Genomic DNA, 13,957 nt, shown 5'->3' with positions numbered 1-13,957 from the left:
CCATATTCCGCCTGACATAGAGAGAGATGCCAGCATGATGGTGGAGTGAGAGGGAGATTTTGCGATGGATGTTGCGGGAGCAACTCACACACCCATGAAGTGCATGAAAACACTACCTAGATCAACATAATGTCAATCGAGGACACAAATGACACGATAGGCACACGGAGGAAATCTCTTTAGCTTGTCAGGCTGAGACCATCCTACACATACAACACTCTGGAAGGCCAACTAAATCACAATCAAGAACCTCATTGCTCTCAACTACACCACCTAGCCACATACACACATACCGAAGGTAACTCACCTAATCATGCTAGATTCGTACGAAACTTAAGGAACACCATCCCCTCACTAGGATACACTTGTCCCTACGCTTCTACACTCAAAACCCTCACTCTAAACCCATCTGTGGAAAACGCGTAGGATGACAAAGCAGAATTTTGAAAGTGTCCAAAACTGAAATTTATGAGTACCTATGCGTAGCTTATGTCGCCACGATTCTATAGACTACTAGCACGCAGAAAACAGACATCGTTTGATACACTTACGGCCACAAATAGCTCGTAGATGCGTCGGCGTGTGCGCTTTGTCTCGCGTGGAATGCTTGGCGTTGTCGCGTAGCTCTCCTCGAGCCTACAACAATGGTGCAGTCGGATCTCCAACGTGTTGAGCGAGCCGGGCGTAGCGAGAGGATAAAGCTCCCACTCATTCTCTTTCTCTCTCACACACAATAGATGGCAGCGCTAAAATTTTGATTATGATTAAAGTCTCCCTTTACAAAATGACCTAGGTACCTTATATACTAAGGCTACCTTAGGTTTAACAAAAAATGGGGTTGAAAGGGTCAAATGGCTTTGTATTTACAATCTGGAAGTGCCATTGCACCCCGGCTTCTGAAACTAGAATAACTACTCATTACAAATGACGTTTATAGCCATAATCCGCAAAATTTTATAACTCGCAAAAGATAAGACTTTGGTACGAAACTTGAGTTATGTTGTGTTGTTGACCCAGCGGTCAACACTCCCCCCTTCCGCGTTCATGTCGTCCCTAACATGAACTGATTGTTGATGGCGATGTGGTCTTTGCTGTCGTTTTGGCTTCATCTGTTGCATTGCTTGTAACTCTGTCGAACCACAACAAGAACTATGATCCATTAGAGCGGACATCTATCATCATAACCATTCATTTTTTGAGTTCCTCTGATTACTTTTATGTCTGCTCTTCTTCATTGGGGACTTCTTTGTTTCTGTGCAATCATGTTGTTAGTGTTGTCTGCAGCTTTGTCATTGTAGGCCATTCTTCGACTCGCCATTGAGGAGAAGTATGCTATGATCTGAAATTGGTGCTCCAATTCATTTGTCAATTGATTTGAGTATCATTTCCTTATTGTTGATGTAGAAGGAATATGTACAAGAGGATGGTGATAGGTGTATTTAGATTAGGGTCTAGAACCTGGATGACCAAAGGGAAAAAACACGGTGGGAAAAAAATGCCTTTGGTCTACGCTCTTATTGGAGTTGAGTAGTTAAACCTGAAGTACATGTTCATGAAAGGTGAGTGCTTGGGTGAAACATGGAAAGAGTGCCTGATGCAAGTGCCAATTATGGGACACTCTATATGCATATGAGAAATTTGTCACCAAAAGCATGCAATGTGAAAGAAGGAGATGATGGGTGTTTCGAGGAATAAATGTAGCACATGTGACATCAAAAGATGTCTCAATAGCTTTCACCTTTCCAAGAAGGGTTGTTGATGTAGAAGTTTCTCCACTCATATCTCATTGTGCTCAGTATGTGAGTGTCTTTTGGACCTTCTCCTTCACTGTTGAGATGTCGAGCTCTACACCTTGAGCTGGCATCCACTACGGGTCTTGGCCACTTAACGACATTTACTCACTGGCGCGTTAGGTGACCGACACGGAGGATCTCTGCCAGTGATTCTACAACTGGACTACACATATAGTGCCAGCCTAGTACGCTTCTAGAGAGTTCACACTTAGTGACCGCATGTACATATGTGCTACTTTTCAGCTTTAGCACTTAGTCATTTTGTACTCTCTTTTCTGTGAAGAAGAAGAAGAAGCTTTCCATCTCTGTGTGCTTTGTGCTTGTCTTGTGTAGCTCTCTTGCATCCTCATTCTTTACATGGTATCAGAGCCTGGTGCAGGCAAAAGAGGCTAAGAGAGAAAGAGCATCACAATCCCTTCGTTCGCAATCCACGACCAGATGCCGAAGGCGCCTCGCGCAGCAAATTTTTTTTTAGGGGTTTTTCGCACAAGTTTCTGAACAGGTCTCCAAAGTGAAGTATACAGAGATTTACTGTACAAGTACAGTGGTTGTATATACGCTTGATTGTGGACACTCGTTGAGTGTAGAAAGCGTTACAGGTACCACGATAGCAGGTTCAGCAGATTTGCAAGTTTTTACAGATTGCAGCTATTTTGTCTTAGTGCTTCAAGATGTCTGACGGTTTCAGTCAGATTGTTACTGAGAAGCTTGAGAAAAATAACTACCCTGCATGGAAGTTCAGAATAACAAATTTCCTAAAAGGAAAAGGTTATTGGGACTATGTAGAAGGAGACAATGAAAAGGAACCAGAGATTCCCGAGGAAAATGCTACAGTAGAACAAAGGAAAGCTTTGAGGGACTGGCAACAAGGCCATAACAAAGTGATGTATTGGCTTTCTATGAGCATCACAGATGGCATGATGGGCTATCTACAGGATGCTGAAACCCCCGCCATTGCATGGAGAAACTTAGGCAGAGTGTTCGAGGTGAACACCAAGGCCAGGAAGCTTCAACTAAAGTCGGAACTAAATCAGGTTAAGAGGAACAACCTCTCAATCAATGATTATGCCTTGAAGATCAAGAGTATCATTGAGGCTCTTGGATCTATTAAAGTCTCAGTGGAAGACGATGACATTGTCCGTGCATGCTTCGATGGTCTAGGAGATGAGTATGTACATTTTAGGTCTTCCATGAATACAAGAGACGACATCCCCATGTTCCAAGATTTGATTTCTATGCTTATTCTTGAGGAGAAGAACCTTGACACATCTTCTTCTCATGGGAGAAATAATTCTGAACAGGCCTTCTATTCTAACTCCAACAGAGGTATAGGTAGAGGTCGTGGTCGAGGCCCAAGGGGTTGCAGGGGCCAATTTCTGGAAGGTCAATCAAATCAAAACAATACAGGTGGCAGGGGAAACCAGTCTCAAGGGAGGGGGAGTCAAAGAGGTCGTGGTGCAGGATCAAGCAGGCAGCAACATACTCCAGATAGCAGAGAATGTTGGACTTGTGGTGAAAGAGGTCACATGTCACGTGACTGTCCAAAGGGAAAAGCAAGTGGAAAGAGAGAACAGGGCAACTATGCATCTACTAGAAGAGATGCAGATGACAGCAAAATCGAGCGCATGTTTGTTATGCAGCATGTAATGAATACAATGACTGTAGATAATTCCACCCAAGATGATGTTTGGTATGTGGATTCAGGTGCCTCTAATCACATGACGTCTCGTGGAGAGTGGTTTAGAGATATGCGCAAACCAGATGTGTTAGGCTATGTGCAGACAGGAGATGACACAGCTCACCCCATTGCTCATGTAGGGGACATACCTCTAAATACGAAGAGTGGGAAATCAAAGTACTTAGCAGATGTACTTCATGTCCCAAACATTACAAAGAATCTTGTTTCTGTTGGACAAATGGTTGAGCAGGGTTTGCAGGTTCCCTTCAATCCAAATGGCTGTTATGTAGAAGATTTCCAGAATGGCTGTAAGCTGATCACAGAGGGCAAATGTGTGGGCAGAATGTTTACGTTGAATGTAGACATGCCTGAGGTAAAAGCTGCATTATTTGCACAGGGCACAGGTGTTGTGGCTGATGTTGACATTTGGCACAAACGCATTGGCCATGTCAATGAGCAGAGATTGCGTAGCATGCAATCAAAACAGATTGTCAAAGGTTTGCCCAAATTCAAGGTGGATGGTATGCATAAAGTGTGTGGAGCATGCCAGTTTGGAAAACAGTCAAAGGGCTCATTTCCAAATGAGTGCAATGTATGTAAAAAGCCACTTGAGGTGGTGCACACAGATGTTTGGGGTCCAACCGATACTGCAAGTATACATGGTTGCAGGTATTATGTCTCTTTCATTGATGACCATACAAGGAAAGTATGGGTCTACTTCATGCGTAACAAAAGTGAAGTGTTTGGTCACTTTCAAGACTTCAAAGTCATGATTGAGAAGGAGACAGATATGCAAATCAAGACATTGAGGTCAGATGGAGGGGGAGAGTACTTCTCCAATGATTATTCAGATTTTTTGCGAATGCATGGTGTACGCAAGCAGTTTACATGCAGATATACTCCACAACAGAATGGGGTCGCAAAAAGGAAAAACAGGCACATTGCAGAGGTTGCACGTGCATTGATGAATGAGAAGAACATGCCTCATCATTTCTGGGCTGAAGCCGTAAATACAACCGTATACATTATGAACAGGACACCTACAGCTGCGGTGCATGATGTAACACCTGAGGAAAAGTTTACAGGTACAAAGCCTGATTTGGCACACTTGAAAGTGTTTGGCTGCATAGCTTACATGCATGTACCAGATGAGTTGCGTAGGAAATTGGATCCTAAAGCAGAGAAATGTATTCTTGTGGGATATTCCCTTGAACAAAAGGGGTACAGGTGCTACAATCCTACTACACGAGAATTACGAGTGAGCAGAGATGTAGTCTTTGATGAGATGAGCAGCTGGTACAGTAATGCACATGGCACTATTGGGGCTGATGTAAAAGATGATGTGGTTGTACAAAATGTGAGGCCACAGTCACAGGTTTTGAGTGGACCACAAGAGTCCTCTTCTCGTGGCTCTGTTGAGAAACCATGGAATGGTAGACTACGTACGCAGGTTACTCCACCAACAGGTACAGGGAATGTATCACGAAAAGGAAAGGAAAAGGTTGATGAACCTCCCTTTATGGCTGATGCATCATCAGGTTTTTCACATGTAGACATGGATTCAGATGGTTCTGAACAAAGTCTTGATGAGGAATTTGGAATTCCGGCTGTCAGGACACCTAGTGTAAGGAAAGTACAAGAAGATGCTAGAGGGCAAAGGAGTGACCCAGGACCGCGCAGATCTAATAGAGTCAGAAATCCAGTTCAGAAATTGACTTATGATGGGTATCTAGCGCATCACCAAGCCTACATGGCTAAGGTGATACAGGATGTGGAGCCCACATGTTTTGAGGATGCAGTTGGAAATGTGCAGTGGGATGATGCAATGAATGAAGAGATGGCTGCATTGGAAGCAAACGACACATGGGAGTTGGTGCCATTGCCAAGTGGCAAGAAAGCTATTGGCTGTAAATGGGTGTATAAAACCAAGCATAAGGCTGATGGTAACATTGAGCGTCACAAGGCAAGGCTGGTCGCAAAGGGTTATGCACAGACGTATGGCATAGACTATGAGGAGACCTTTGCTCCAGTGGCAAAGATGACGATTGTGAGAGCTGTCATAGCAGTGGCTGCATCTAGAGGATGGATTATGCATCAAATGGATGTAAAGAATGCCTTCTTGAATGGTGAGTTGCAAGAGGAAGTGTATATGGATCAGCCACCTGGTTATGTCGATCCAGGTTACCCAGATTATGTATGCAGACTTCTCAAAGCTTTGTATGGTTTGAAGCAGGGCTCTAGAGCATGGTATGACAGGATTGCCAAGTATCTTGTCATTATTGGTTTTAGGAGAGCTCATGTTGATCATTCACTCTAGGTACGTGAGAGTGATGTGGGGATTGTGGTCATTACCATATATGTAGATGACCTTATTATTGTTGGTGACAATGCTATGGAGATTGACCATGTGAAGGGTCTTCTCAAACAGGAGTTTGAAATGAAAGATTTAGGCGAGTTGCGCTACTTTCTTGGCATTGAGGTGATCAGGACTCCAGAGGGTGTATGGCTATCACAGGGACAGTATGCTTTGGACATGTTGTCAAAGTATGGTATGGCTGATTGTAAGCCAATTTATATTCCCTTGGATGTGAATGGAAAGCTGAGTGCAGAGAAGGGTGATTTTGTTGAGGATGTCAACATGTACAAGAAGATTGTGGGTAGTCTAATCTACTTGACTATCACGAGGCCAGACTTGAGCTACACAGTAGGCTTGGAGAGTCAGTTCATGCAGCTTCCGAGGAAGCCACATTTGGATGGAGTACGACGCACACTTAGGTATGTGCAAGGTACTCTTGACTACGCAATGTTCTATGCAGCAGATGCACCATTAGCATTGTATGGGTATACAGATGCAGATTGGGCAGGTAGCATTGTTGATAGGAGATCTACGAGTGGCTTCATGTTCTCTTTTGGGAGTGCTACTGTTACTTGGAGCAGCAAAAAGCAGCCTACGGTTCATTTATCGAGCACAGAGGCCGAGTACAGAGGTGCAGCAGTTGCGGTGTGCGAGGTAGCTTGGCTACGCACATTACTTGAGGACTTGGGAGTGCAGGTGGACCAGAAGATTTTCATTGTGACAACCTCAGCAGCATGCAGTTGGCTAGGAACCCAGTGTTCCATGCCAGGACCAAACACATAGAGGTCCATTACCACTACGTTCGAGAGTGAGTGTTGGTGGGCGACATCGACTTGGTCTACGTCAGCACAGAGGAGCAGATAGCGGATATCTTTACCAAGGCCCTCGGAGCTGAGAAGCTTCGACGTTTCCGGACTATGCTTGGACTCTGCGACATGCAGAGCTCGAGGGGGAGTGTTGAGATGTCGAGCTCTACACCTTGAGCTGGCATCCACTATGGGTCTTCGCCGCTTACGGCATTTACTCACTGGCGCGTTAGGTGACCGACACGGAGGATCTCTGCCAGTGATTCTACAGCTGGACTACACATATAGTGCCAGCCTAGTACGCTTCTAGCGAGTTCACACTTAGTGACCGCATGTACATATGTGCTACTTTTCAGATTTAGCACTTAGTCATTTTGTACTCTCTTTTCTGTGAAGAAGAAGAAGAAGCTTTCCATCTCTGTGTGCTTTGTGCTTGTCTTGTGTAGCTCTCTTGCATCCTCATTCTTTACATTCACTTCATCAGACTTAAGTACTTAGACTTCGACTCTTTTTCTCACCTATACCAGCATGAGCGACACAGTGTAAATATGATCAACTCTTCCAGCTTGAGCAGTACCTAGAATAGCTAAGACGCTTAGACCACATAGAATATTACTTGAAGCTTTGGGACTAACACCTCACTCATTTTGTGGCTTAGCTACTCGACTCTGACTTTTATGACTTGTCGGTTGCCTGTTGACACTGCTTTGTGACAAGTTCTTCGGCTGTTGTAATGGCTGTTGAGACATACTTCGTGAAGTTTCATCCTTTCCTTGTACCTTCTTCTCTTTGTAGTGCTCAGGCCTCTCGTCAGTATTTTCTTCATGTGGAGTATGGATTTTTTTATTTTTTCTTAATAATAAACAAAGAAAATCTTAAAACAACTCAACAAAAGAAAAATCATTCAAATAGAAGTCTAAATGCTATGTACACTATACACATGTCCCTAGGGGCTCATATATGGATTTTGTCCCCATACTCCTTTGTAACACTACTATGAGGGCATATACTCTAAATTTCGTCAAAAAATTATCACAATAAAACGCAAAAATTCAATGCATCTCACAAAACATTGCCCTCTAATAGTCATAATGTTAGGTCCGCATTCAGAATGCCTCCCTCCTTCCTATTTGGAGTCATCCTTTATGACAGGGTATCGCAAAGGGTATGTGTTGTGCTTGGGCAATTAAAATTTGTGCCAATGCAGGCCTTGTAATGTAGCCCTATTATGCATACACAGTCAATGCATGGAAAAGATTTATGTTATGCAAGATGTGGGTATAAGCAATTTTCTTATTGGCATTTGTTGGCGAGGCTTCCTATTCTAAGCAATGTAATGGTCTTTGAAGCTCCTGTATCGTTGTTTGATTGAAGCGACTTGCTCTCTTCTAACTGTACTGTAATCGTAGGAAGAATTGTAAGAATTCAAGCGGCGATGCACTAACAACAGTTTTGTTGTTCTTCTTTGGGACCCATTTCTTTGTGATTATTGGTTGTTTTGTTGCTGGCTCTCGTTTGGGAACCCATACTTGACCGTGCTTCGTTTGTGTTTGAAGAGACTTCTTTGGGATCCACCTTTTTGTTGTATGAGTCAACAGTGGTCTTTGTTGCAACCCTTGTACTCTTGGTTGGGGACGGGATTCAAGCTTTGAAAGTTGATACTGTGGTTGTTTTGGAATCCAAATGAATTCCTGACTTTTTCGTGCTTGAATCAACTTCGTTGGAGCCCAAACCTGAGTTGTGAAAGCTTGCAATTTTGTGATATTCTTACCCGTTCGTGCACGCTTTCCTTGCTTTTGTTTTGGTGTTGGATCTTGTGATTTGTCATTAGAGATCTTTTTCTTCTTGATCCATATCTGGTTTTGGCCGATCTGGCTTTTTGGTATCCAGATTTGTCGAGATTTTTGGCTTTGACTTGTTGTCCTGTTCTTTTGACCTGTCATGGTTGTTGCTGAAGGGGTTGGTGATAGTGATGGCCTGAGTTGATGATAGGGGATGTCGTAAGATTCATCACTATCGCTACTATCCTCAGCAAGGTTGACTTCTTGTACTTTCCCTTGATTTTTTGGCTGGTAGTGAAAAGTTACTGTCTGTTTGCTAGTGGGTGGTAGTTTCTTGGAGGACTTTTCTAGCCCATTGATTAGAGCATTGTTAGCTCGTTGCTCTGGTCGTATTCCTCCTGGCTGAGTCTTTGCATCCTTATTAGGAGCCCTGTATGAGGATGCTTGTGGTGGTTGTGTCTTCACGGAGGACTTTGGAATCCACTTTTGATGCACTTTATTCGTGTAGCGATGACATTGATTCCCGGGTCGTTGATCTTCTTGAAGCTCGAAGTGTTCTATAGAGTCATAGAACTCGTCGTCTTCTTCTTTTTTTGATTCTCCACATTTCTTTGTTTGCTCCTTATTTCGAGAGCTTGTTGATGTCTGGATCTCTTCGTTTTCCTGGATTACACTCACTGCAAAATAAGGAACGACATCATAGCCATTTTCATCACAAAACTTTGTTGTGGGAGCATCCTCCACGGCGCACACGTCCAGAGTAGCCACGATGTGTTCCCATCCAAAAGGCTCTAACTCTTCTTCAGGAAATGGTTTTGGGATATAGTCCATATCCTCTATAACCCGCTCTAGGATACATTCCTCACGTTTCAAGCTACCACATTGTGAAGCTCCACACATCCACAGTTCTTTAGGCTTACCATACCAAGCTGGAAGTTATGATCCTGCTACTTTGGCGAATCAAACTCCTCAACCGGTGTTCTCGTCACATCCCTATAGCTATGGTCCCTCAAGTTTATCTTTGTTATGGTTTCCATATGTCTCAGGTATATATGGTCATAACCCCAATCTTGGACCATTTTCAATTGTCGCATGAATGGTCTTCCCAGAATGATGTCATAGTTGTTCTTCTTGCCAAAGTCAACAACAGCAAAAGTGTGTTCATATTCAATGCCACAAGAAGTAACAAGTACTTTTTCTTGCAGTCCTAGGGGATTTTCCTTGTGTCCGTCTGCAAGCTGCAGGGTCATTCGTGTGGATATCAAGGCAGGTTTTCCCCATTTTTTCCAAACCTCTTTGGTTGCAATGGCCACACCAGCTCCACTGTCAAGGATTGCCATGGTTTTTACATTATTGAATTCCACAAGAAGGGTGGTGTTTCCATCTTCTCCCTCGTAATACTCGCCTACCTTGTTTAATGGCACTGGCCTAGTATTTAGTTGAGGCATTTCAAGCTCTTTGATGCCTTTTTCGATTTGAGTCATTGGTGTTTTTACATCAAATTTCTCTAGACATTTACCCACATTAGCCCACATGTTTGGTCTTATTCTGAGCAACTCGGCTGACATTATTGTAGAGGTGACTGGGGTAGATAGAATATCTACTAGCCCCTTTGAATCGATGGCCTTGTTGGGAGACAGTCTCTGTGATGGGACTGCAACCACATCTAACTTGGTCTCGTACTGTCCCATGTAGGACGGTAGTGTTCTTAGCAAATGGGGTTGACTATCCATAGATTGTACAGATCCTTTGTTGCCCCAATACGATCGCACGTCTAGATTCATTTGAGATCCAGTCTCAAATTCCTCTATTGGTGGTAGAAACACTCCTCGTTCATCACCAGTATTTTCTACTCGTCTTCTTAGGTCATCGGCTTCATTGGCCTCTCTGACTTGTTTCCACAATTCGTCAAGACCATCTATCTCTTGACAATCCTCAAGTATAGCTTGGTGAAATCCCTCGGAAGAGTTATTCGTGGTATTCAGTACTATCCTTGGTTCTAATGCTGGGTCTTTGAGGTTTGGTCTGTGCTCATGACTAGAACTGGCTCTTTTAGTTCCTGGTTTGGTGGGATTACTTGTGTAGGCCTGACACGGATCACATCCTCAGGTTTTGCAACTGGTGGTTCTAGTAAATCTTCGGTTGTTTGAATCATTTTCTGGCACATTTCAAACCTTTGCTTTTCTAGTTCCGCATAGGGATATGTCATCCACCTGTGTTCTTGGGTTTAGTTGTTTTTGAGCCTCACATCATAGGCTTTCAAGAGGGCATCTAATGTCTCATTAACCTTCTCTGCCAACACAGATCCTCCTGAACTAGCACTTCTCAGTTTCTCATCCATGGATGGTTCTTCTAGAGGTTTAACCATCTGTGTAAGAGAAGGTGCCTCCTTTTCCTCATGTTGTTTTATCTTCTCCTCATCTTCGGTAAGCTTCTCAGCTAGGGATTTTTGCTCTCGTTCCCTGCGTGCTTTCATCCTAGTCTTTCTAGCTTTCCAACTATTTTGTTTGCTCTTGGTTTTTTGACTAGGTGCATCTGTCTTTGGTCCATTATCTGTCTTTGGACTCGTGTCACTTTTCGTGTTCTTTGTCTCTGGATTCTCATCAGATTTCTTTTGAGCTTGTGCTCTCGTAACTACTTGAACTGGTACAACATTTTCATTTTCTGAGCTACTAGGGAGATGAACAATCCCTAATACATTTGTCATGATTTTCCTGATTTGGTTTGGGCTTTTCGGGCAATCGGGGATCAAGTGTGTGATGCCACACTCAAGACAATAGGCATTTACTTCAGTGATATCCGTATGAGGACATTGTTTGACCAAGTGGTTGTCACGACTTTTGTGACAATCTGTCTCTGGTTGAGGAGATTCTTTTAGCATTTCCTCTTGGCTATAAGCAAGCTTTGACCTAGATAAGCCGCTATTTTCAATGAATCGCAATTTCCTTTTGTCCATTTCATACCTTCTTTCTTTTGACTGAAACCCAGGAGGTGGAGGTTGTACCGGCCTCACCACTCCATGTGTTTCTCTCACATTTTGTTGCTTCGAAGGGTAGTACTCAGTTTGGTTGCTATACCACATTGTAGTTGGTACTGGTGTTGGTTTATTTGATGATTCTATCATTTTCATGTATCTCATGTCTACCTACATTCTAGCACCTGGCAACGGAGGTTGTTTTACTAAGACAAGATGTGGCCTTAAAACTCCTACTGGTCCTGATGCATTCCCGGTAATGTATCTAGGTGGAGTAGGTGCTTCTGGAACAGATTGTACATACCTCTCCCTAGCATTTTCCATGCTATAATAGCACTCTTCCTCCATATGGTTCGTCCATTTTCTCTCAATTTCACACCACTTTGGCTCTCCCGAATCAGACCTTACAAGAGGAATCAAACTCATGACCAAGTCGTTGATAAGCTTTTCTTGATCAATAGGTGCCGTTGGCTTGGCAATGGACTCACTTATCTATGAAACACTGTGCTGAGAGGATGTGTCATCTCCTTGACTCTTTAAGTCATTTTCTTTGTATGCCTCACAGCTATCCACTAGATAAAGAGCTTCTTTGATCAACTCGTTTAATGTCATCCTCCTTATCATATGCAGATCCTTTTGAAGGCCCGTATGTCTCATTCCCTGGATAAAGATCAGCATCAGTCGTGCTTGCGTAGGTAATTCCTCTCTCGGACAGAGCTTAACATATAGCTTCTTTGATCAACTCGTTTAGCGTCATCCTCCTTATCATATGCAGATCCTTCTGAAGGCCCGCATGTCTCATTCACTGGATAAAGATCAATATTAGTCGTGCTTGTGTAGGTAATTCTGCTCTCGGGCAGAGCTTAACATATCTGTTGAGCTGTAATGATGCTTTGCGTACTGATTCATTCTCTTTCTGTTTGAATCTATGGATTTGTGAGACCGTGTTGTGAGCAATGCCTTTTGGCGAGAATTCTTCAATAAACTCCTCAAACAGCTCATCTAGGGTCTCAAAATCCCATTTTTCCACCGAGTCGAACCATGTAGCTGCATCATCTTCTAGAGTCAATCCAAATCCCGCAAACTGTGTCGCAAAATCTGAAACTTCCTCTGCTCTAATCACTCTTCTAAAAGCCATTACGTGATCTCTCGGATCTTTATCTCCGGATTATTTTATGTTTACCCATTTCTAGACTTGGGATGGTCTAACTCGTCGATTGTCTACAAGTCTAACCAGAGACTCTCCCAATCCTTCTCTCGTTATCTCTCTTGAAAGGAATCCTGGTGGCTCTCTTCTTGGAATTCCTATAGGAATTCTCGTGTTTGGTGGAGGCATTTGTGGTCCTTCATTGACCAAATATCCACCTCTTTCTAGTACAGTCTGTGGATTTGTGCTTTCTACAACTCTGTATTCTCGTCCATACTTGTCAACAACTATAGATCTCCATTGACAGTTGAATCCATATGTGTAGACATATAAGAGCTTGTAATCCGTTATCTCTTCCAGGTATGGATCTGAGCACCTATAAAGATTGACCTCATTGTCGTCAATGTATCTATATAGTACTTCACTCTCATGACCAATCATCCAAACTCTCTCAACAAGATGGATCTTTATCAATTGCAAGTTTGGAAGATCCATTGTGGGAGGATATTCCTTTATCGTCGGGATCTCCAAGCTTGTGTAAGCTGCGTTTGAATCTAGGGTAGACATAATTTCTGGGCTTAAGAGATTTTTCTTGGTTCAAGTAGACTTAGTCCACTGTGTTCAAGTGCTTTGGTTAGGGAAAAGTCGAAACTATGTCCAAAACCGCAACCGTTTCGTCACAATTCTCGCAAATTGTCGCTTTTAGACACCCCTAACTTGCGGATGTATTTTGAGGCCTCAAACAACATTTTTTTTTCAAAGTTGAACTAAATGGTTGCCGCGGGCATACATATAGTTCAAGTTTTGCTCTAAGATCTGTAGAGCCGCTCTCAGGCTACGTTTTGATATAAAAACTTTTTCGATCCGATACCGTTTGTGAAAGTTATGGCCAAAACAGTGAAATGCAGTTTAGAATGGTCAAAATGAGTCCAAATTCAATTTTGAAAAAATATTTGGGATCTCTGTAACACTGTGAACACTCCTGTATGGTCAAAAGTACAGTTGGACCCTAAAATTAGCCTAGAGACATCCTACGCGTAGGATGTCTATATGCTCAGAATTTAACAAAATTTGGTCCAGAGACTCCCCTTGAGTCCAACAACACAATGGTATGCTCAGAATTTCATTTGGACCTTAAAATGGCCTTGAGCCATCCTACGCGTAGGATGTATTTTTGCTCAGAATGACTTGAAATTTTCACCCCAGCTTCTCCTTGATGTGCTGATCATAGTGGTGTGCTCATAGGTTGGTTTGGAGTCCTAAATCAAGCTGGAGACATCCTACGCGTAGGATGTCTAACTGCTCAAATTTTGTCCAAACTTGATCCCAAGATTCTCCTAGTGCTCAGCAACCCAATGGTATACTCAAAATTGAATTTGGATGCCAATAGGTCAAGATTTGGGTTGCATAAGCTTCTAGTGC

The sequence above is a fragment of the Adiantum capillus-veneris genome, chromosome 17 (assembly GCF_014529385.1).
Source record: "Adiantum capillus-veneris isolate H3 chromosome 17, ASM1452938v2, whole genome shotgun sequence".
NCBI classification, from domain to species: Eukaryota; Viridiplantae; Streptophyta; class Polypodiopsida; order Polypodiales; family Pteridaceae; genus Adiantum; species Adiantum capillus-veneris.
Note: the sequence above shows the minus strand (reverse complement) of the source record.